This window comes from Acinonyx jubatus, chromosome B3 (assembly GCF_027475565.1).
Source record: "Acinonyx jubatus isolate Ajub_Pintada_27869175 chromosome B3, VMU_Ajub_asm_v1.0, whole genome shotgun sequence".
NCBI classification, from domain to species: Eukaryota; Metazoa; Chordata; class Mammalia; order Carnivora; family Felidae; genus Acinonyx; species Acinonyx jubatus.
This window is the reverse complement of record NC_069386.1, coordinates 127,625,130-127,647,494: the sequence shown is the minus strand read 5'-3', so window position 1 is coordinate 127,647,494 and position 22,365 is coordinate 127,625,130. Positions and strand designations below refer to the sequence as shown.

Genomic DNA, 22,365 nt, shown 5'->3' with positions numbered 1-22,365 from the left:
TGAGTCTGTAGAGAAGCTATCTAATTGCATGTATGGAACACTCCTTATGGTGTTAGTCTCTGAAGGAGTGTCATGGTACACACCGGAGGTGAGAACATATCAAAGATAGATTATTGAGTTTTTTTATTTCAATAGATGTATGCATTTCACAACCGCCATACATTATGCTCAGTTCCATGATACCAGAGTTTCAAGAGAGACAAGTCAAGAGATTTAATGAAGATGGGCTCTCGTCTACATGTAACCAACTATGACCTTGGTGAGGCCACTTAACCACATTTCATCCACCCCTCCTTAAAACCAGCAAACAAATAAACAAGTTGTGTTTAACTGAAAAGGGTTTCATATAGAGCAAACAGAACAGCACATGTGAAAATATTCTGAAAAACATAAGGTACAATGAAAATTCAAGTTATTCTGATGAAATCACAACTGTACAGTTTCTTGGTCAGTGTTCCCAAGGAATAATGATCAGGATTAATCCATCAGTGTCACCAATTGTACATGATGCCAAAACATGAGGCAGTTCCTACATCTATTTACAAATATCCAGATGTTTAGAGTTATTCGGGCACGTTATTGATTTTTTAAACAAAATAATCTGGATATGTTGGCAATATTGGCAATTTTATTCCACGCTGAGCCTGTACTTTATCCCTTAATGTGGTTCAGATGTTCCCAAGTGTTAACACATTCACTGAATTACACACACATAGTTAATGAAAATATTATGATCCCATAAATATGGCAAGTCAAACTAGCACCTTCTTCTCCTAGGCCCTTTTTTCAAATCAAGAGTGGTGAAGCACAACCAGTTAATCTAACATGTGTATGGACGTGGTGTGGTAGAGTCTGGCATTAGCCGATTCACGGCGGAGCAAGCAGCTCTTGGTTTAATGGCCCCCAGCCTGAATAGATTTCTCGATTTGGATCACTACAGATAGTATGAAAAGTCCCTTTGTTGAGTTTTAGTTTTTCTTGGCTTTCAGTAGCACAGCATGAGAGGGATAAGATTTGGCACTCGGTATCTAAGCTGTCATTTGGAAATTTCAGATTTGGATTCTCTTCCCAGCATTTAGACTTCTTAATTCAAACCATTCTATACTCCCTGAGCACTGATGCTGGATCCTCCTGCAGAGAAGGAAAAAATGACTCCAGAATGTCACCTGGCTCTCCACGTCCCCCGATATTCTTGACGCTATTAATGGAGTTTTCAATAACAGTATTACGGGGTTTTTCAAAGTGCCAATGAATCTTACCAATATTTTATGACTAAAAATTGTACTGGTCTGTCTTATTTAACGTCTTAAGTAATCATGAAAATATTTCAGACATACTAAGCACTCTCTGGCCACTAAACTTCCATAATATGTGGGAATGTTTACCAGAAAATCATTAACATTCTAAAAAAAATATGGCTCTTTGTCCACTGGAATATCTTCAAGGTATATATTCCTGACACTTTTGCTAGTGACGTCTATCAAGAAAGTATGTAGTTTGTTAAAATAAAAACAAATTCTGAAAAACAAAAAACAAAAAACAAAAACAACCTCGTAATTTTAGTCGAGGGAATGTCTCTACCTCTAAACTTTTCTTCTGCCAAGGACAACCTCTTCTTTTCCAGTATTAAAATATTGTAGTGGGGTTACAGGTTTGCACACTTCACATTTTATTTATTTTACTTTAATTAGTATGCAAGATATGTATAGAAAGATGGACAAATCATAAATGTATGGCTTGAAGAATTTCTTAAAATGAACATCTTCATAAAGCTGGCACTAAGATTAAAAAAGAAATAGAACACTGCAGAGCTTTAGAGACCATTTTATGCCCCGTCCAGGATGTTACCTAGCTGCATAGGTAACTATTATCTTCATTTCTACCATAGATTAGTTTTAACTATTTTTGACCTTGACAGAATGTATGCTTTTCTGAGTGTTTTTTTTTTTTCAGCTCAATATCATGTTTGTGACATTTCTGCATGTTTATGACTATAATTCATTTTCATTATTACAGAGTATTCCCACTATGGACATACCATGAATGACTTAATCATTTAACTGCTGTTGGACATCTGAGTGGTTTCCAGTTTGTGACTATGATAAAGGGTGCTGCTATGATCATTTGCGCATTCATCTCTGGCAACTACGGATGCACATATAGTAAATATGACTATATACTTAGATGCGGAATTGGTAAGGATTAGGACATGAACATATTTGGCTTTAGCAGGTAATGCCAAATGGTTTTCCAAAGTGGTTACATCAAGTTGTACCTATACCAGCAGAATACAAGAGTTGTAGTTGATCTAGTTGATTGTATATTCAGTTGGAATATATCTATGGTTCAGTTTGCTTTTGTCTAATAACTAATAAATGTGGTCACATTTCTATGTATTTGTTGTCCTCTTGGTCACCTTCTTTTAAGAAGTCCCTGTTCAAGTCCTTTTTCCCCTAATTTTTATATTTTTTAAACTAAACATGCTATGTTGTATCCACAGATAAGCAGCATTTAAGTAAAACAGGTACAACTCAAATAACTTATTAAAAATCTTTTAATATTTATTTTTGAAAGAGAGAAAGAGAGAGAGTGAGAGAGAGAGAGACAGACAGAGAATATGAGGGGGTAGGGGCAGAGAGAGGAGACAGAATCCGAAGCAGGCTCCAGGCTCTGAGCTGTCAGCACAGAGCCTGACATGGGGCTTGAACTCACGAACTGTGAGACCATGACCTGAGCCAAAGTCAGATGTTTAACCGGCTGAGCCACCCAGGTGCCCCTCAAATAACTTTTAAAGATAAGTTTAGCTTATTTATTCAGGCATCACCTAGTTATGAGTCAAGAATCATAATATCATCAGCACCTCTTTCATCATCTTCTGGTCTACCAACACCCAATAATAATCGCTATTATGACAGCTAGTAGAAATTACTTCTGCCTTTAAAGAATTTATATAATTACCTTGTATGTACTTTTTTGTGTCTGCTTTCTTTGATCGGCATTATATATCATGGCTTTAAAATAAATCCATGAATTCTTTGTTATTCCTCCCTTGAGAATATGAAGCATAATTTCTCTCTACCCTTGAGTGTGAGAGTATAGAGTGGATTCAGTGACTGACTTTTAATAATAGAATAGAGAATTACAGTCTTAGTAGTCAGAAAGCATGATGCTTACTTACATAGTTAACATTTTTTAACTGTTTATTTGTAAACAACTCCATGTCACCTACATTTCTCAAATATATATTCATTGACATTTCCTTTCTTCTATTTTGTTAAAGACTTAATTTTCCTTGTCTGGATTCCATCATTTCTACTAAAACATGAGCTATCATCACTTCTGATTCCATGAAGGTGGAGAAGACTCATTTTCCCATTTTTCCCACAATAACAACTAAAACCCCTTTTTACTGCATATGAAACAAACATAAGAATATTCTGAAGCATTGAGAGAAGAAGGCACAATGGCTACAAACTTTGGGACCCAAGGAATGGCATAGCATTGAGTTCTCTGGGGTTTCTTTATGTCTATAAATCTTAGACTTAGAGAAGATAAGAGTGGCAACATGAGTGCAGATAAAAAATATTTCTGGAAAAGCCTTCTTTTTCTAGACAAACTCCATACAAGGGACAACCTAACAACACAAAGAATTTTCAGCTAATAGTCACTCCTCTCTAAAAACACCGTGGAAGAAGGCTGTGGCCCCATCTCCACCCATACCAGCAAAAGCTGAATGGGAAAGCTAGATTTCTTCCCTTGTAGGCTGTAACAAGATCCCTCAAACCACCGGTGGGGTGGTTTCAGAGAAGTCAAGCAGGGAGCCAGGACATTCACTACTGCCCAGTGGTAATGAGGCAAAACACTTTCTTCCACTTCTGTCAAACAGACCACTTGGGGAGCAGTATCAAGGCACTCCTCCCTATCCCAGCAGAAACGTATCAGTGAAGCCTTACTGAGAAGCCATAACATTTATCCCCAACCAGCAATAACAAGGGGCCACTTCCCTTAGATGTCAGTGGAGGCCAAACGGGGAACCTGGCCTTCTCCCCAGCTTGACAGTAACAAGGTGATACCCTCCTCTTGTCCTGCCAAGTAGTGTCATAAAAGACCAGCTTAAACAGAAGTTGTAATCAAATTCAAAGTCCGGCAATATACTATCTAAAATGTCCAAGTGTTGGTTAAAAAATTCTTTCATCATACTAAGAAACAGTACACCCTCAAACTGAAATAAAAAGGACAATGTGTGTCAACACTGAGGTGGCACAGATGTCTGAACTATCTGACAAAGATTTTAAAGCAACCATCATAAAAATGTGGTAATGTGCAATGATGCACTTGAAAAGTTGAAAAATAGAAAGGATCAGAAAATAAATAGAAAATCTCACCTAAGAAATAAAAGATATAAAAACTGCCAAATGGAAATGTTATAACTAAAAACACAACTGAAATAAACTTAAAAAAAAAAAATCTCCAGAAATGGCTCAATAGCAGCAATGACACGACAGAGGAAAGGATCAGTGAACTTGAAGATGAAACAATAGAAATTACTCAGTATGAACACCAGAGGGGAAGTAGCTTGTAAAAACAATGAACAGAGCCTCAGGTACCTGTCAGACTATAACAAAAGATCTAACATGTGTGTCATCAGAGCCAGAAGACAAAAATTATGATCAGAAACTTCTCAAACTTGGCAAAAGACATAAATTTACAGGTTCAAGAGGTTAAGGAAACACAAACAGGATAAACCACCAAAATTCACATCAAGACACATTATACACAAGCTTGTGAAACTAAAGAAAAAAACCTTAAAGGCAATGAGAAAGACATTTTATCTATAGGGAAAAAATAAGTTCAAAATGACAATGGATTTCTCATCAGAAATCATGGAAGTCAGAAAAAAAAAATGGCACAAAGTTTTTCAGCTGTTGAAAGAAAAAAAAAAAACAAACCTTTCAACTCATAATCCTATATCCCACAAAAATATGTTCAGGAATGGAGAGGAAATCACAATATTCTTAGAAAATGGAAAAAAAATAAGAGATTTGTCACAAGTAAATGAACCTATAAGGAATGGCTAAAGAAGTTCTCTAAACAAAAAGGAAATTATAAAAGAAAGGATCTTAGAATATCAGAAAGGAAAGAAGAACACCGTAAGCAAACGTGGGTAAATACAAGAGACTTTCCATTTCTTCCCAGTTTTTCTAAATTATCATTGAAGATTGAAGCAAAAATCAGAACTCATAAGGTTCTAAATGTATGTAGAAGACATTGTGAGGACAATTATATTATTAATGGAGAAGGGTAGGGTCTACACTTTACTTGAAATGCTAAAATAATGACACCCATACACTGTTATGTGTTATGGATATGATATACATGTGATGTAGATATAAATATGCAAATATGCTGTATATATAATACCCAGAGGAATCACTACAAAATCTATATACAGTGAGTGTTATGGGTAGAGTTGGTATTCTAATCTGCCTTACTTCAAACTGTGATCTATTTAGAGATAGGGTGTTTACAGAGATAATCAAGTTAAAATAGGGCCATTAGTGTCAGTCCTAATTGACTATCACTGCTGTCCTTATAAAAAGGGTAAATTTGGCCAGAGACACCCATAGAGGAGAGATAATGGAAGGAAAACAGGGAGCAGATAATTATTGACAAGAAAGGAGAGAGGCCTAGATCAAATTCTTCCCACTCTGCCCTTAGGAGATACCAACCCTGTCTACACTTTGAATTTGGACTTCTAGCCTCCAGAACATGACACAACACATTTCTGTTTTTTAATCCCAGCTTGTGGTCATTTTTTTGTGGCAGCCCAGTACCTTTCAGTTATAAACTAAAAAACACTAAAGACATAAGAAGGGAATTCTATGGGGCACCTGGGTGGCGCAGTCGGTTAAGCGTCCGACTTCAGCCAGGTCACGATCTCGCGGTCCATGAGTTTGAGCCCTGCGTCAGGCTCTGGGCTGATGGCTCAGAGCCTGGAGCCTGTTTCCGATTCTGTGTCTCCCTCTGTCTCTGCCCCTCCCCCGTTCATGCTCTGTCTCTCTCTGTCCCAAAAATAAATAAATGTTGAAAAAAAAAAAAAAAGAAGGGAATTCTAAAAATAAATAAATAAATAAAGTAAGTTCATTTTGTGTAATCCAATAAAGAAGAAAAATCACATGAACCCATAATTTTATAGAAAAAGAATTTCACAAAATTTGGTACACATTCATGAAAAAAATGTTCTCTGCTGATTTTTTCCTCTATTCAATACAGTAATGAAAGCACCAGCTAAAGAAAGTAATTAGGCAAAAAAAAAGAAATCTAATTTAGAAAGAACAACATGAAATTCTCTGTTTGCAGATGACATGATCTTGTATGTAGAGAACACTAAAGACTCCACAAAAATCCCTGTTAGAACTAGTTAACAAATGCAGTAAAATTGCAGGATACAAAATCAACATATAAAACCCAGTTGCATTGACAGGCATTAACAACAAACCATCTGCAAAGAAAACTAAGAAAACAATCTAATTTATCATAATATCAAAAAAAGACCACTAAAATACTTAAGGATAAAGTTAATTAGGGAGGTGAAAGAATTGTACACTAAAAACTACATAACACTGATGAAAGAAATTAAAGAAAATACAAATAGAAAAATCCTGTGTTTGTGGATTAGAAGAATTAATACTATCAAAATGTCCATACCTCCCAAAGCAATCTGCAGATTCATTGCAATCCCCATTAAAATCATAATGGCTTTTATTATATTTAGAAATATAAAAAAAAAGGACTATCCTGAAATGCATAAGGAACCACAAAAGACCCCAAATAGTCACAAAAAAAAAAAAACTTGAAAAACAACAAAGCTGGAAGCATCACACTTCCTGATTTCAAACTACATTACAAAGCTGTAATAATCAAGACAGTATGATACTGGCATAAAGACAGACACTTAGACCAATGGAACATAATAGAGAGCCCAGAAATAAGTACAGTCATATCCTGTTAACTGATCTTCAGTAAGAATGCCAAGAACACATAATGGAGGAAAGAACAGTGTCTTCAACAAACAGTGCTGGGAAAAGTGGATATCCACTTGCAAAAGAATGAAACTGGGTCCCTATCTTATATCATATACAAAAGCCAGCTCAATATATATCAAAAATTTTAGTGTAACACCTGGATCTATATCCTAGAAAAAAACATAAGAGAAAATCTTCATGACACTGGTCTAGGCAATGATTCGTGGATATTACATCAAAAGCACAAGCAACAAAAGCAAAGCGGAAAAAAAAAAAAGACAGACAAGTAGGACAACATCAAACTAAGAAGTTTTATCCACAGGAAGCAATCAACAGAGATTAAAGACAGCCATCTTTTTCTAATGAGATTATTATTATTATTATTATTATTAATTTTGAATGTTTGGGATATCTGTATGTCCAGCTTAATTATACAGTGTATTTTCATAGAAAATGTCATTTACCTAAGTTCTCATGTTATTTAAAAAATATATTTATTTTGTTCTTCATATGAGAAGGGAATTCTCAAGGACTGCAGAGTAATATATCTATGTGTCTTAAGTCAAAATCCCAGAAGCAGAGTTTGAGGCTGGGATTTCTGTCTATATGACTTATTCAGGGGGTGCTCATAGACTCAACCTTGATAGGAGCAAAAGGAGCTGGGCAGGATACAGAAAGAATTCACACATGGATGTGGTTTCAGTTGAAGTCAGCTTTGAGCGTGATCCTGCAGGGAGCTTTGGAGCAAAAAAGTTTATAGCAGAGTTTGTCTTGTTTTGAGGAAGGTGGAGAAGTTTTGTGTCCCAGGTGATACCTTCAACAATGCAAAAGAACTCCTTTGGGAAAGGTTCTGTATGTCAGTTAATGAGCCAATAACCAAGGCACTTATAGTTGCCAGGGGATGACAGCTATATCTAAGTGATAAAAGGGATCTCAGAGAGTCTGAGCAGACATCAACCACATTGACCAAAGCAAAAGAATCTGTGACACAAATGAGCCTATCATAGATTGGCCTAATTTCTTCATCTCTAAGCCAAATTTAAGGGGCAAGAAAACTATTTTTACTAGCTCATTTGCATATCAATTTAGGTTATTATGGAAATTATGAAGCTCTATTATAGTTTCTGGCCTCATTCTCTCCAATCTTTTCCATTATTTATTAGAGTAAACTTATTGGAAATAAATAGGTAGTAACCCACCATTTTGACTTACCCATCCTATTCCTTTCACCCAACACCACACCCACTGTGAAACCACCCCCAGTCTACCTTCAACTGTACTCTCCAGCCCTCACAGAATTGGTTTCGGTCCTCTGTCACAACTCCATTTTTGATATTTTTCTTTATACTTTTTGTTACTGTTATTCTCCATTGAGTTAAACTGCTGTTTGGCTAATTTCTATCCTCCTCTCTAAACAGTAAATGCCATGAAAGCAAAACATTTAGATCTTTGTTGCGCACTGGCACAAAAAATCTGAACACAGTTCTTTCAATCCCAGAACATAGAAGGTACTACAGAAGCATTGATTGACTTTGTGAATGGAGAAAGAGTGAGAGAGAGACTGAAAAAATTAAGACTCATATCCTGACTTGCCCAAGGACTGAGAAACTGGAAACAAATCCAGATTTTTCTCACTCCATATTCATCAAACTTTGATGTTCCTTTTTCATGCTAAACTGAAACATGCCTCTCTTCATGTCTTTCCTCCAGAGCAACCGAGAACAAAATGACTACCTAATATTTTCCTTTTCTTAAGAATAACTACACCTAGTTCTTTCAACTATTTCTGATGAAATCCTAAAACCTTTACTTCATCTTTACTTCATTCACTTATTAGTGCTTTTGTTCTCTTCATAGTTTACGTGATGTAACTTCAAATATAATGAAATCTGTGGCAGTAACATTTTAAAGATGTTTGTGTGCATTTTTTCTCTCTTTGTTTTCCCATTTTGCTTTTCATTCAAGCAGAGCCATGTTTTTATGCTTTCTTTCCCCAGGGAAGATTTGTAGCAATGCAGAAAGCAGAAGTTGTCCACAGACAATTCCCGTTAAGGCATCTATGTTTCTCAAACATCTCAAGGCATTGAGGAGATTAAGCTGAATGTCCTGTAAGGTGCTAAGAAGTAGGAAAATTGTGAAGAGAGAGAAGTTTCCTAATCAACAAATGCCTGGGATACTCCTTGTCCCATTATCTCTCTGCCTTTGCCCTGGGAGAAGTAATGTCAGGAGGGATTTTTATGTAGGTCCAGGCTTGTCCATGATTCCTGGGCTCTATCTAAGGCACAGAAGCAGCAAAGCCAGCACTTGAGGGAACACTGGGACAGTTGGGTCTCTGTGATAACTGGGAAAGAAAGATGCCTAAGGACTGAAGTGAACTCCTAGGAACCTCCACCCGTCAGGTCATCGAGGAATTGCACTATGCTGGGGTGGAAAGAGAACTTCAGGATAAATAAAGTTGCCTTTCATGGCTCCAAGGCAGGTTGGGAACTGAGAGTCAAAATTTAAGCAAATTTAAGACCAGGAAGTAATATGTGACACTCTGTATCCCTGGGATTATAAACTGGGATTCATTTTTCATATAGCCTATTCCTCACAGAAAGATGACCTGAGAACTGAACTTGCTTTTCTCATTCACAAATGTTGTATTTAGTTACTCTGAGGAAGCTTTCAAATGAGGAGAAACATGACAGAGGCATCAGTGAATAGGCTCACTAGACTCTGACGATAAGGTCCAAAAAGGCTGGTGATGACACACAAATACTGTAATAAGGCTCCGATGCTGACAATCTGTGCAGAAACTAGTTAAAGTTCAGTTTTCTTTAAATAATAATATTTTGGTCTTTCTGAAAACCAGAAAACATAACAGTATTTGGCATATTCTTGATCAGATGTTACTATCATCATCATTTGTATGTGATATTTACTGAGCACTTAATGTAAATTTTGGAGTTAGAAATCAGAAACAATCTGTCTTCGTCAATATTAATAAAGAGGAAAGCCTAGCCTATAGAAAACGCTAATATCTCTAGAACATCTATAACAATACCTCACATCTCAAGAATTCACATATTTTATCACTGCTGCCTCAGAATACAAATTTTCTTTTTCTTCTAGATTATGCAAAAGAAAAAAAATGTTCTCCCTACAGAACTCAGATTCTAGTGGATATATATAGTTGGGGGTGAGGGTAGATGAGATATAAAATAAATAAATCATTAAAATATAAATTATTTCCCCCAAGTGCATCGGGAGAAAGTAAAACAAGAAAGGGAGTAAGCATGGGAGTTAGGGATTGGCCTGTTATCTTGTATTTGGAGGTCACAGATAGCCTCACAAAGAAGAAGACATTTGAGTAAAGGTCAGAAGAAGGTTAGGGAATATATCGTGAGAATGCCTGGGGAAGGAACATTCCAGGGAAGAAGGAACTTCCAGTGAAATGTCTTTGAGACAGAAATATACCTAATATGGTAGAAGAAAAGCCACTGAGACCTGTGTGGTGAAAGGAGAGTGAGTAAATGATGTAGGCACATAAGAATAAGTCAAAGAGGTAGTGGTGGCATGGGGGAAAGTGCTTGGGAACCCAATCATTTACTGACCCATGAGCTGTTTTATTGTTGGCTTTTACCCTGAGTGAGACAGAAAGCTACTGGAAATCTTTGGATTGAAGAGTCACATCATCTGATTTCGTTTTTAACATTGATCACTCTGGCTATTGCACCATGGAAACACTATAGAGGGTTGGAAGTAGAATAGAGGTGGAGTTTCAAATGAGGAGTGGATAGGAGGCATTTATAGTCCCAGAAACGGAAATTGGTTGATTGTAGTGCAGTGACTATAAGGAAGTAATGAGAAGTGCTGGTCAGAATCTGGATGTATTCTGAAGGAAGGGCCAAGAGTTTGCAAATGGGTTAGAGGGTGGAAAAAAAAGTGTTGAGTTCAGAAGCATCTGTCTTAAAGACCTGGAAGGATGGGGTTGCCAAGACTTTATTTTAGGGGATTGGTCCAGGCTAGAACTAAAAATATGATCATCATTTCATGACTTTAAATATTGAGACAAGATGAAATAACCAAATGAGTGAGTGTTATGGACAGAAATGTATTCCTGCAAAATCCATATGTTGAAGTCCTAAACTCCAACACAGTACTCAGAATGTGATTGTATTTGGAGATAAGGGTTTTAAAGAGGTGATTAATCTAAAATTATGCCTTCAGGGAGTCTGGGTGGTTCAGTCTTTAAACATTCGATTTTGGCCCTGGTCATGATCTCATGGTTCATGAGTTTGAGTCCCACATTGGGTGAACTTGAGCCCCACATCTGGCAAGCTCAAGCCCTGGTGTGGGTGAGCAGGAGCCCTGCTTTGGGTGAGCCCCCTTCTGTCTCTCTCTCTCTCTCTCTCTGTCTATCTCTCTCTTGTTCTCTCCTCCCCCCCCCCCCACCCCGGGTTTTTCTCTCTCTCTCTCTCTCTGTACCTCACTCACTTGTGCTCTCTCTCTCTCAAAACAAAACAAAACCAAAAAAGAAAAGAAATGAAAAATAAAGAAAATAAATAAAATTAAGCCTTTAGCTTATGCCCTAATCCAATTTGACTGATGTCCTTATAGCAAGAGGTTAGAAGACAGGGAAACATTAAATGCATGCATGCACACAGGGACAACTATGTGAAGAAGCAGCAAGATGGTGGCCATTTGAAAGCCAAGGAAAGAGGCCCCAGAAGAACCAATCCTGCTGGTATCTTGATCTTGGACTTACGGTCATTACAACTGTAGGAGATAAATTTGTGCTGTTTAAGCTACCCAGACTATGGTATTTTGTTATGGTAACTCTAGTCAACTAATATAGTAAGTGATGATAAAAAGAAGGAGGAGGATGAGAAGGGGAAGGAAAAGAAGAAAATTAAGAAGGAAGGCCCTATTTCAATTATTCCATTAAGACCAAAATCTAAGGTTTACTGACAGAAAAACTTCATTTACTTCATTTAGTAACATTTACTAACCTCAACAAAGGGGCAAACACTTTGAAGAAACAGGGGATGTAACTATAAATTATGGTTCTTTTCTCAAAGGTAGGCTAATTTAGTAAGAGGACTAAATTAATGATGATGATGATGGTGATGATGACGTTGATATGTACTTAGATAGTTGCATGAAGTTTGCTTAAAAGATGGAAATGTATTATTTATTAACATAGTTTATTGGTTTTCTTGTTTTAAAAGCTATTGTGTACCCAGTATTAAAAAAGATTCCAGAAATACAAATATAATAATATCAAGTGATTGATGGTAATGATGATGATGATGATGGGGAGTTAACAACAGTCAACCTTTAGTTTTTCTGAAGGACAGCAGCAACACTGGTGAAGCCAGTTACAGAAATGGTGAGTCTGAGCATGTTGAAGTTGAAGTATTTGGGGAATATAAATAAGGGAAGAAGGCAAAACAGTTATGGGATGAAAAAGTCAGATTTCAAGAGGACCATCAGGGATCTATAGATAAACTCTTCCAAGTAACATATTTGGAATAAAACATAGTGGATCAATGAAAGGATCATGGGTAAGACCTACCTTTAGGAATTTCATGAAGAAGGCCAGAAAGGAATGGTCGAAAAGTAAAAAGAATGTAAGAGAGTCTTCTTAATGATGGCCAAGTAACCAAAAAGAAGCACTAGAAGGGTGCCTGGGTGGCTCACTCAGTTAAGTATCCAACTTTGGCTCAGGTCATGATCTCATGGTTCATGGGTTCAAGCCCTGCATCAGGCTCTGTGCTGAACGCTTGCCTGGAGCCTGGAGCCTGCTTTGGATTCCGTGTCTCCTTCTCTCTCTGCCCCTCCTCTGCTCATACTCTGTCTCACTCTGTCTCTCAAAAATAAATAAATGTAAAAAAAAAAATCAAAAAGAAGCATTAGAGAACAAGCCCATATGTCCACTAAGATAAGGAATGAAATTTATCATTTGAATTTGGCAATAAGGATATTAAAGGCAATATCTGCCAAAACAATCTCAACAGAGTAGAGGAAGAAACTATAATGCAATGAGCTTAAAAAAGAACTGAGAAGAAAAGAATCAGGGAGTGTTAGTGAGGACTTAACTTAAATTTTTTTTTAATGTTTACTTATTTTTGAGAGAGAGAGAAAGACAGCATGAGTGGGAGAGGGGCAGAGAGAGAGGGAGTTACAGAAACCAAAGAAGGCTCCAGGCTGTGGGCTGTCAGTACAGCTCAAACCCATGGACTGAGAGATCGTGACGTGAGTGAAAGTCAGGGTGCTTAACCAACTGAGCCACCCAAGCACCCCAAGACTTAACCTTTTAAAAGCCCATCTGAGCAAGGAAGGAGGGCAATGAAGCAGTATCATAGCACTGGGAAGCATTTGTGGTGACTGTTCAAGAGCATACCTAAGGTGAAGGAAAGAAGTCACTGGCAAGCATACACAATAGAATGGGTAACTACTGCAGAAAATGGAATAGCAACAACAACAATAATTACAACAGGAATAACAATAGAATACAACTCAACCTCTTACATTAGAAGAAAGGAAGGGAGAATACATTTAAAAACTTCAAAGTTGGGCTGGTCAGAAATAAAAGAATTAATACTTTATAAGGTCTTAAATTAGTCTAAGTTGGTAGAATACATTTCCTGAGAATAAGGAAGATAGAATACAAATTTGTAAATATGTTTCAACCAGGAGCTTACATACCTAGAAGAGCCAGGATGTAGGAATAAGAGAGGAGACAATATTTTGATGAGATAGTTCAGCACCTGAATTGAGCCATGTTCAAACTCAGCTGAACACCTAAATTCTGTCATTTGAGTCAATACCTTTATGTACTTTGTAATCTAGGATTGCTAATAATTGAAAAATAAACTTTTGCTTGAGTAATTTGAGTTTGGTTTGTCTTCTTACAAATAAAGTGCCACTACTTGTTCAAGGTGGAGGAAGAAAATATGTTAGGGCAGGAAAGGGATGACAGATTAAAGAAAAGGGGATGAAGGAGTGGAGGTCTATGAAAGCTCGGGGTAGGTGAGGTAAGGATAAGAGCGTGTAAGTGTTGGAACGATAAAACATTCCAAAGTACTAGAAATATAGTGCTGGAATTCTAATGTGAAGCATTTCCAAGAGATCATGCCCAGTTCTGGAGTGGAATAGAAGCCTGGAGACGTGCAAGGAATTGTAAGGTTACAGTGTTGAGTGGGTTATTCTCATGTAAAATAAGCTTCCCCAGAATATGACGATATTAAAAACAGTTACAGCTCCCACATCTGAGTTTAAATCTTGTCTCTTTCACTGGAGATGTTACTTAATTTATCTGATATTTAGTTTCCTCATACATAAAATGAGGATAAGTAGAATACCCACTTCATAATGTTCTATAAAGATTAACAAAACCCACCCTAAACCACAGAATATCATGGTTACCCATAATTTATCATTCAACATTTAAAATGCTGGCTTAGAGAATACAAAGTCAGGTAACTATATGTTGAATGGACATGGGAGATTCATTAAAATATGCCTTTGGAAGTCTGTAAAGATACTAATATTAACAGTAATCAAAATAATAAGAAAAACAAACAAAAAAAAAAACTTCTGCATTTGGAGTAGCTGTTTAAGGGTCCCACTGAATATGGCAGAATACATCCATTCATTTATTCATTAATTTATTCATTCATTCATTCCCCAAATGTTACTTAAATTCTACAAAGTGTCAGTGACTGTTCTTGGAATCCCTTACAAAAGAGTTAAGCCAGATAAGAAGGTTGGGGAAAATAAGAAAAACAGGGAGATGAAGATATAGTTTTAGGGAAAAGTGGCCTTCCAGACTTTGGTAATGATTAAGTTCTTTCCATTTTGGTAAAGAGGTCATTGCTGATAAAGGAAAATTTATTCATTCATTCAGAAAACATTTTGAGCATTTTGATTACAAAGAACTGCACACAGCACCTAAAATACAAGAATGGATAATTTAAGTAGGATGGCAGCCTGTTCACGCATCTTTGTGTGGTCTGAGGTTCAAAGTCCTCGGTACCGACTCTCCTGTAGCCTGCTCATTCGTGTTTTCCAGCAGAAGGTCCTTCGGTGTATATGAAAATAGAGCACTTGGTCCTTAAGCAGGTTGCTTTTACAGCTAGGTCAAAGCCTGACTCTGTCACGGAATTTAATTATAGAATATATAGGAGACAAATTAGTATGCAAAAATGCAGGGTGGTGTTTGTTCCTTATTTCTACAAATTTACAAGTGTCCTTGAGGTATCCTTCTAGTATCTTGTTTAGAAATAAACAATCAGAGAATATTGTTGGGTCAAATTATTTTGTGAACATGTTTCTTCTCTCTTCTTTTTCTCCAATTGGCTGTTTTTGCTGCTGAATATTATGCAGCTAAGGGCAGAAAATTTGAATACTGATTTAAAGAAAAATGTTGCTTTTTGTTTTTATTTGTAACTGTGGAGTTGGTTTTGTTATAATCATCTCATGACCTGCCCTTGCTTTTCTTTAAATGTCGACATATGCAAAATTATTTTCACATCTCCAGAAAACTTATAGAATCTCACATGTATTAAAAAAAAAAAAACTAACCTAAAATGCCTAGAATAAACTGACTAATACTATTAGTTGTTTGATAATAAAACAACATTCTGCAAAAGGATTCTTTCTAGAGCAACATTGACAAATCACTGATACTTGTATTTGTGGCTCTCTCCATATAAATAATTAGTATTCTCCCACATGTATAAGGATGACTCCAAAAATTCATTGCTCCATTCTACAACTCTCTACTGAATTGCAGTGTAATTGCTTATAATTGTAATGATTTGCTGGTTACCTCTATCTGAAGGCCACATGGATCATTCAATTAAAAATTGAAATATTAAAAAAATACGGTTGTAATATCCAAATTAAAACTGTTTCTCTTTCTGACTCCATTTTCTAGGTTACTCACACTGGAAACCTGAATGATAGACAACTTGATTTCTGTTCTCTCTACCCCTCTCCGTGAAACCATTCACTAAACTATGATATTACCTACTACAATTTTTTTTTCAGATTGATTCTTTGTTCTTCAAACACTGATCTAAGTGATCATTATTATGTGACTTCTAGTGTCCTTCAACAATCCCCTGAGATCTGATACCTGAATTTCTCTAACCTACAATTTCTTCACCCTGCTGTCACTAAAGATATTTTGTGAAAGCAGGTTTTATGACAGGTTCTTGCTAAAAAGTCTGGATGGTGTCCAGTTGCCACAGAACAAAGAAAATTTGTTTCATCACTTGAATTAATTCAATTTTATTTTCTGTAGCTGATCCTGGAGACAAGTTCAAAAAGATGGGAAAGTAGAGTAGAAAGTTATCCATGAAAATGTGAAAATATACATCCAAGTGAAGTCTTATCATACTAGAAGCATTGTAGAATTTTTTTGTCACCTCCAAACAGTCACAATACGAGTAGAAAACAGTAAGATGGTGAGAGAGTAAAAGAAATGATGTGTACAGAGGACACAATAAAGTATTGACAAGCCAATAATGGTGAAGGAGAGAAAAATGAGGTGACCCAAAGGCCAACTCACATCATCAAGTTTGAGGACAGAACAGCAAAAGTGAAAGACTCCAGAGACAGAAGAGTCATTGACTAGAGAGAAAAAAATGAATGATTCTAAGAACATTTGAGTCATCATAAGACCAAGCCAAAATAAGACAGGCATTGACAGAGAGATCAAGCAAAAGAATGGGAGGCTGGTAAGGATTTGAGGCACAATATTTTTAACCATATGGGTATCTCTTTGCTTATCATCTTCCAAGCTAGTGATGCCAAAGATATTGAGGGGCAGGTGAGTGGAGGATGGATATAAATAGTCATTACCATACATTTGTGTCCAAATAATGAGAAAATGCAAGAGTCACAGAAAGTTATATTTCATATTAATAAGAGCAATACACTTACTATCATCATGACTAAAACAGATTTCATATATATCTATATATCTATACACACATATATATCCTTATATATTTATATAATATTTCTACCAACAAGTGTAGTTGATAATGCTGGCAATATAAGAAAACCACATAGAGAGCCACAAATAAACCTGCACATATATGATCAACTGATCTTTGACAAGAGTGCTAAGAACACACAATGGGGAATGGATAGTCTCTTCCACAAAAGGTATGGGATAAATTACTGAATATAAAAAAAAAATACAAGTGGATTCCTATCTTACACAAAACTCAACTCTAAATGGATTAAAGTCTTAAAAATGTAAGATCTGCAACTGTAAAACTCCTAGAAGAAAACAAAAGGAACGCTTTTCTTGACATAGGTGTTGGCAATGACTTCTTGGTTCTGACATCAAAAGCTCAGGCAACAAAAGCAAAACTGACAGGTGGGACTATGTCAAACTAAAAAAAAAAAAAAAAATTCACAGCAAAGGAAACAACAGAACGAAAAGGAAACCTACAATATGGGAGAAAATATTTCCAAACCATGTGTCTGAAAAGAAGTATTTCCAAAATACATAAAAATCTTCTGCAACTCAGTAGAAAGATAATATTAATAATAATAATCCAATTTAAAAATGGGAAAAGGAACTGAATAGACACTTCTCCACAAAGGCATACAAATGGCCCACAAGTATAAGAAATGATGTTCAACATCATTTATTACAGAGGTAATGCAAATCAAAACTATAATGAATATCATCTCACACCACACAACTTAGGATGGCTATTATTAAAGCAATAATAATAATAATAATAATAATAATGGAAACAACAACAACAGATGTTGGTGAGATTATGGGAAAACTGGAACCCTTGTACACTACTGCTAAGAATGTAAAAGGTTGCAGCTGCTTTGGAAAGGAATACAGAGAGTTCTCAAAAAACTTAAAAATAGAATTAATATGATCTGACAAAAGAACTGAAATCAGGATATTGAAAAGATATAGGCACTCCATGTTGCATGCAGCATTATTTATAATAGCTAAGACATGGGAACCAACTAAATATCTATTGATGGGTGAATGGGTAAAGAAAATGTGGTATATCGATTCAACAGAATATCATTACACCTTAAAAAAAAAAAGAAAATCCTTTAATTTGTGAACATGTGGATGAACCTGGAGAATATATGCTGAGTAATATGCCAGAGGCACAAAGGACAAATACTGACTTGAAAAGAATATTTGAATTGTTTTGGCGTAAAAGAATTACTAAACAACACCTGTAAGATATCTCTACACATGAAGAAATAGGTAAATACATCAGTAAAAACGTAAAGGATGTGAACAGCTAAGACAGAAATGAAAACCCTGCAGTTCCATAACTATATTAATACATGCTCAGTTTCTAATACAAGGTAAATTAAAATTAATACAATATACTACATAAATTGATAGAAAAATCTAATTCTGGAAAAAACAAGTAAGACTATATTGCTGTAATGTGTACTAGAGTTCAACTTTTAGTATCTAGTAATACTGAAAATTCTCCCAACCCATCAATTCCCATGATAAAATTTCTGCATTTGTTAAATTTTAGTAGTAGGTGCATAGATTTTCTTTGTGCTTGAAATTTTTCATAATGGTACATTCATTCATTCATTCATTTATTTATTTATTTATTTATTTATTTCTCTGTTACAGCACAAGTAGGGAAGAGGGGCAGAGGGAGAGAGGGAGACAAAATTTTAAGCAGTGTCCACGCTCAGTGCAGAATCTGATGTGGGATTCGATCATCCCACAATTATGGGATCTGGGATTGTGACCTGAGCCGAAATTAAGAGTCAGATGTTCAACTGACTGAGCCACTCAGGTGCCCCCATAATGGTACTTTTTAAAAAAATAACTTTTACTTGTTTTTAAATATATTTATTTAAATTCAAGTTAGTTAACATACAGTGTAGTATTGGAAAAAAAAAAAAAAAACTTTTAGAGCTTATGAGCCATTAGATTGAGGAAATACAGTATTCTCTTGACTGAATCACGTATTAACATCAGAGAGAGGGTGTATCTCAGGTCTCATGACTATCCAGTGGGAATTCTATTCCCTGAATTTTACTTCCTCTTTGGAGACATACCAAGATTCTCATGGAAATGACTCAAAATGTCTCCAAGCTTATCAAACACTCTTTAAAGTATTAGAAATAGGTATGTAATTAACATCTGCCCAAACAGCCATTTATTACTTGATGTTCAAATTGTTTACCATCTTTCTACTAATGTTTACACCCTTATTAAAAACATCCTCTCATAGTATGAAAATATCTCTATTTCTGAGACAAACATAGTATGACTGGAATGACTTTATGGTTTGCATTTTCAAATGAAACGGATATAAAAAACAGATACTTTTAGCCCAATCTTTGCCACTCTTCCTATGACTTCCAGTTTGTGATAATGCATTTACCAGGAACGATATTGGTCACAGATTAATTACTACCACGAAATGTTTTAGAAATGCTATCCTCATAGTATGTATGGGAGACATTCGGCTCCGCTCCTTAGCCAAAATATAAGGCTATTAAAATGATCAGTGATGGTACACTGACTTTTCCAGGACAATCTGGATGTATTGCTATCAGCCTGGGATGCCATTCGGTTTAGCATCTGTTCTGGATTTTTATTTGCTTTAAATAAAGCATTATTAGTGCACCACTGCATTTTGCTTATGATTACACAATGATAAATTAAGATGGGTTTTACTCCTAGTTTCTCGCGTGGTCTCCATAATAATTTAGGAGAATCACATGCACTTAACAGAGTTCTCACTGTAAAAGGTGCTTATATCTAAAGGATGATTACCTATATCTATCCCTATTCTCTCTGCCCTTTCCCCAAAGCACTAAACTCTTCTTGAAGAACACTTGAATAAAATAACTAGTACTCTGAGACACCAGCAGTGAGGGGGAGTTAACTCTTGTGCTCTCCTTGGAGGAAGGGGGCTGAAATAACTTCTTCACCCTGGCTGGCCACTTCCACCAGCTGGTCACATCACTGTCCATCTTCAGCCTGCAGTAGGCACAAGTTTGCCTGGTCACCATTTGATGGCTCGGTGGTGAGTCTGAAGAATTGTAGATTTGGTTTCTCCGTGATATGCGTGGGGATTCAGGCTTCGCTGTTGAGCCGTCAAACAGAGATAGCTGTCTGAACACACTTGCTCTGGAGTTTTTTTGGTCATTATTTACATGACATCATTCTAAAGCTATTTATTTCATTGTGCGGCAACAGATTTTTTTTAAAGAACTCTTTTGATTGCAATGAATTCAAGAAAACAAAAATAAATATTTGAGAAAAAAATTAGGCACTGCATTTTCTGTTTCTCTGGAAAGTTGACAATACGTGTGTTTTTGTGCAAATGTCAGTTAACCTTTCCCACACTCCACAAGGAGTGCGGTGACACCTATGCCAGTTGAAATCTAGAATTTTCACATTTTCATCTACTTTCAAAGTTAGAGTGCTAAGCAAAATCAGTCAGAGGAAGACAAATATCATATGACTTCACTCATCTGTGGCATTTCAGAAACAAAACAGATGAACATAGGGGAAGGGAAGGAAAATAAGATAAAAACAGAGAGGGCGACAAATCATAAGAGAGTCTTAAATGCAGAGAACAAACGGAGGGTTGCTGGCGGGGTATTGGGTGGGGATGGGCTAAATGGGTGATGGACATTAAGGAGGACACTTGTTGGGATGAGCACTGGGTGTTGTATGTAAGTGAACAAGCACTGAATTCTATTCCTGAAATCATTATTAAACTATATGTTAACTAACTAGTATTTAAATAATACAAAAAATAAATAAAAACAACAAGTTAGTAGTTGTGTTTCCAAGTTGGCCTAGCCTCTGTGAAGGTGCCCAGTGACCTCTGTCTCCTGGTATTCCTACCCAAGTATAGTCCCCTCCACACAAAGGCTGGTCAGTATGACAAACAGCAGAAATGATGGCATGGCACATTCAACATTAGGTTAGAAAAGACTATGATTTTCATCTTGAGCACCTACTCATTCTCTCTCTTTTTTCCTCTCTCTCTCTTTCTCTCTCTTCTTGTTCTGGGGAAAACAGCTGCTATGAAGAGGCTCACATAGGGAGAGACTAAAGCCTCTGGCCAATAGCCAGACAGGAACTGTGGCCTGCCAGCTACTATGGAAGTGAGCACGCTAGCAAATTCTCCAGCCCTAGGTGAGTCTTCAAATAATTGCAGACCCTGCCAACAGCTTGATTACAACCTTGTGAGAGATCCGGAGCCAGAACCACCCAGTTAATCTGTTCCTAGACTTTCAACGCTCAAAAACTGAGCTGTTTCAACTAAAATTTTGAGAAAATGTATTCTGCAGCAAGAGATAACTAATACACTATTTAGGAGACTATGACAATCACCGCTATTAAACACATATAGCTATGGAAAGTGCATTTACATACCATCCTGTGAAGCTTGACATTTCATTTATATCAAGCGACTGTTCTAAATTAATGTCTCTTACTTTCTACTTCAAGTTTTCCTGGGAATGCACAAGAAAATAAAACAATCTCTGTTAATGTGTTCGACTGTTAATAGGACTTTGCAAATAGTTAGATATGCCAGATTAATGTCACTCTAGGAGATGATTTAATTAGAAAATGGACTAATTTCATAATGGTTTAACATTTTTAATTCTATTAATAGAATTAAAGTCTTTGATGTGCATTTTGCTGAAAACAAAACATTGTGAATGCTGTTGCAATTCAATTAAAAAGTTCAATAGATGATAGAATTATTTGGTTTTGAGGTGACAATATACATGTCAAATTCAGTTTAAAGTAAAAAAAATCAGAAACTTAGTTTGATAACGATGGAATATATAGAAATTAAGAGATTTGGAGCAGAAATGTACTTAAGGGTTGTTTATTTTGTGTGTAGACATAACTTATAACTGTGTCCATGACATAGGGATGCTCTAGTTACTATAGTTGCCTATATTTATAATTATTTGATATACATAAGTCCAGGATAACTAAATAAGAGAAGTTTGAGATGAAGCTGACCTTGAATGCCAAAAAGTACTTCAAAAATACATACATATTTTCTCATATTTTCACATTCTTTTGCTTGTCTTTTTTTGTTGTTGTTTGTTTTAGGTTGTCAAATGATCCTTTGAAATATTATTTTCATTTCTAGTTCTTAACTAGCTGGCCTTCCACTGCACCACTATTCAGGTCTCCTATCATATCACGAGGGTCACGGTCATCACCATTGCAGCCACAGATCGGGGAGTCCCCAGGATCTCTTAAATGGTTCCAGAGTTCTCTGGCTAAAGATTGGTGCTGCCTCTGTCAGGCAATGTTGACAAACTCATCAAAAGTGAT

General features: G+C 36.2%; 1 long non-coding RNA gene across 4 annotated transcripts in view; it reads right to left on the bottom strand.

The window, feature by feature from the left end:
* Nucleotides 1–22,365, bottom strand: part of LOC128316094 (uncharacterized) — a 91,462-nt gene that overhangs the window by 29,439 nt on the left and 39,658 nt on the right. Inside the window, exon 3 of one of the 4 annotated variants that reach the window (XR_008299580.1) lies at nt 21,442–21,521. The exons of the other annotated variants lie outside the window; for them this stretch is intronic. This is a non-coding gene — a long non-coding RNA (uncharacterized LOC128316094). The remainder of the gene's footprint in view (nt 1–21,441; nt 21,522–22,365) is intronic. 4 annotated transcript variants of the gene reach the window in all.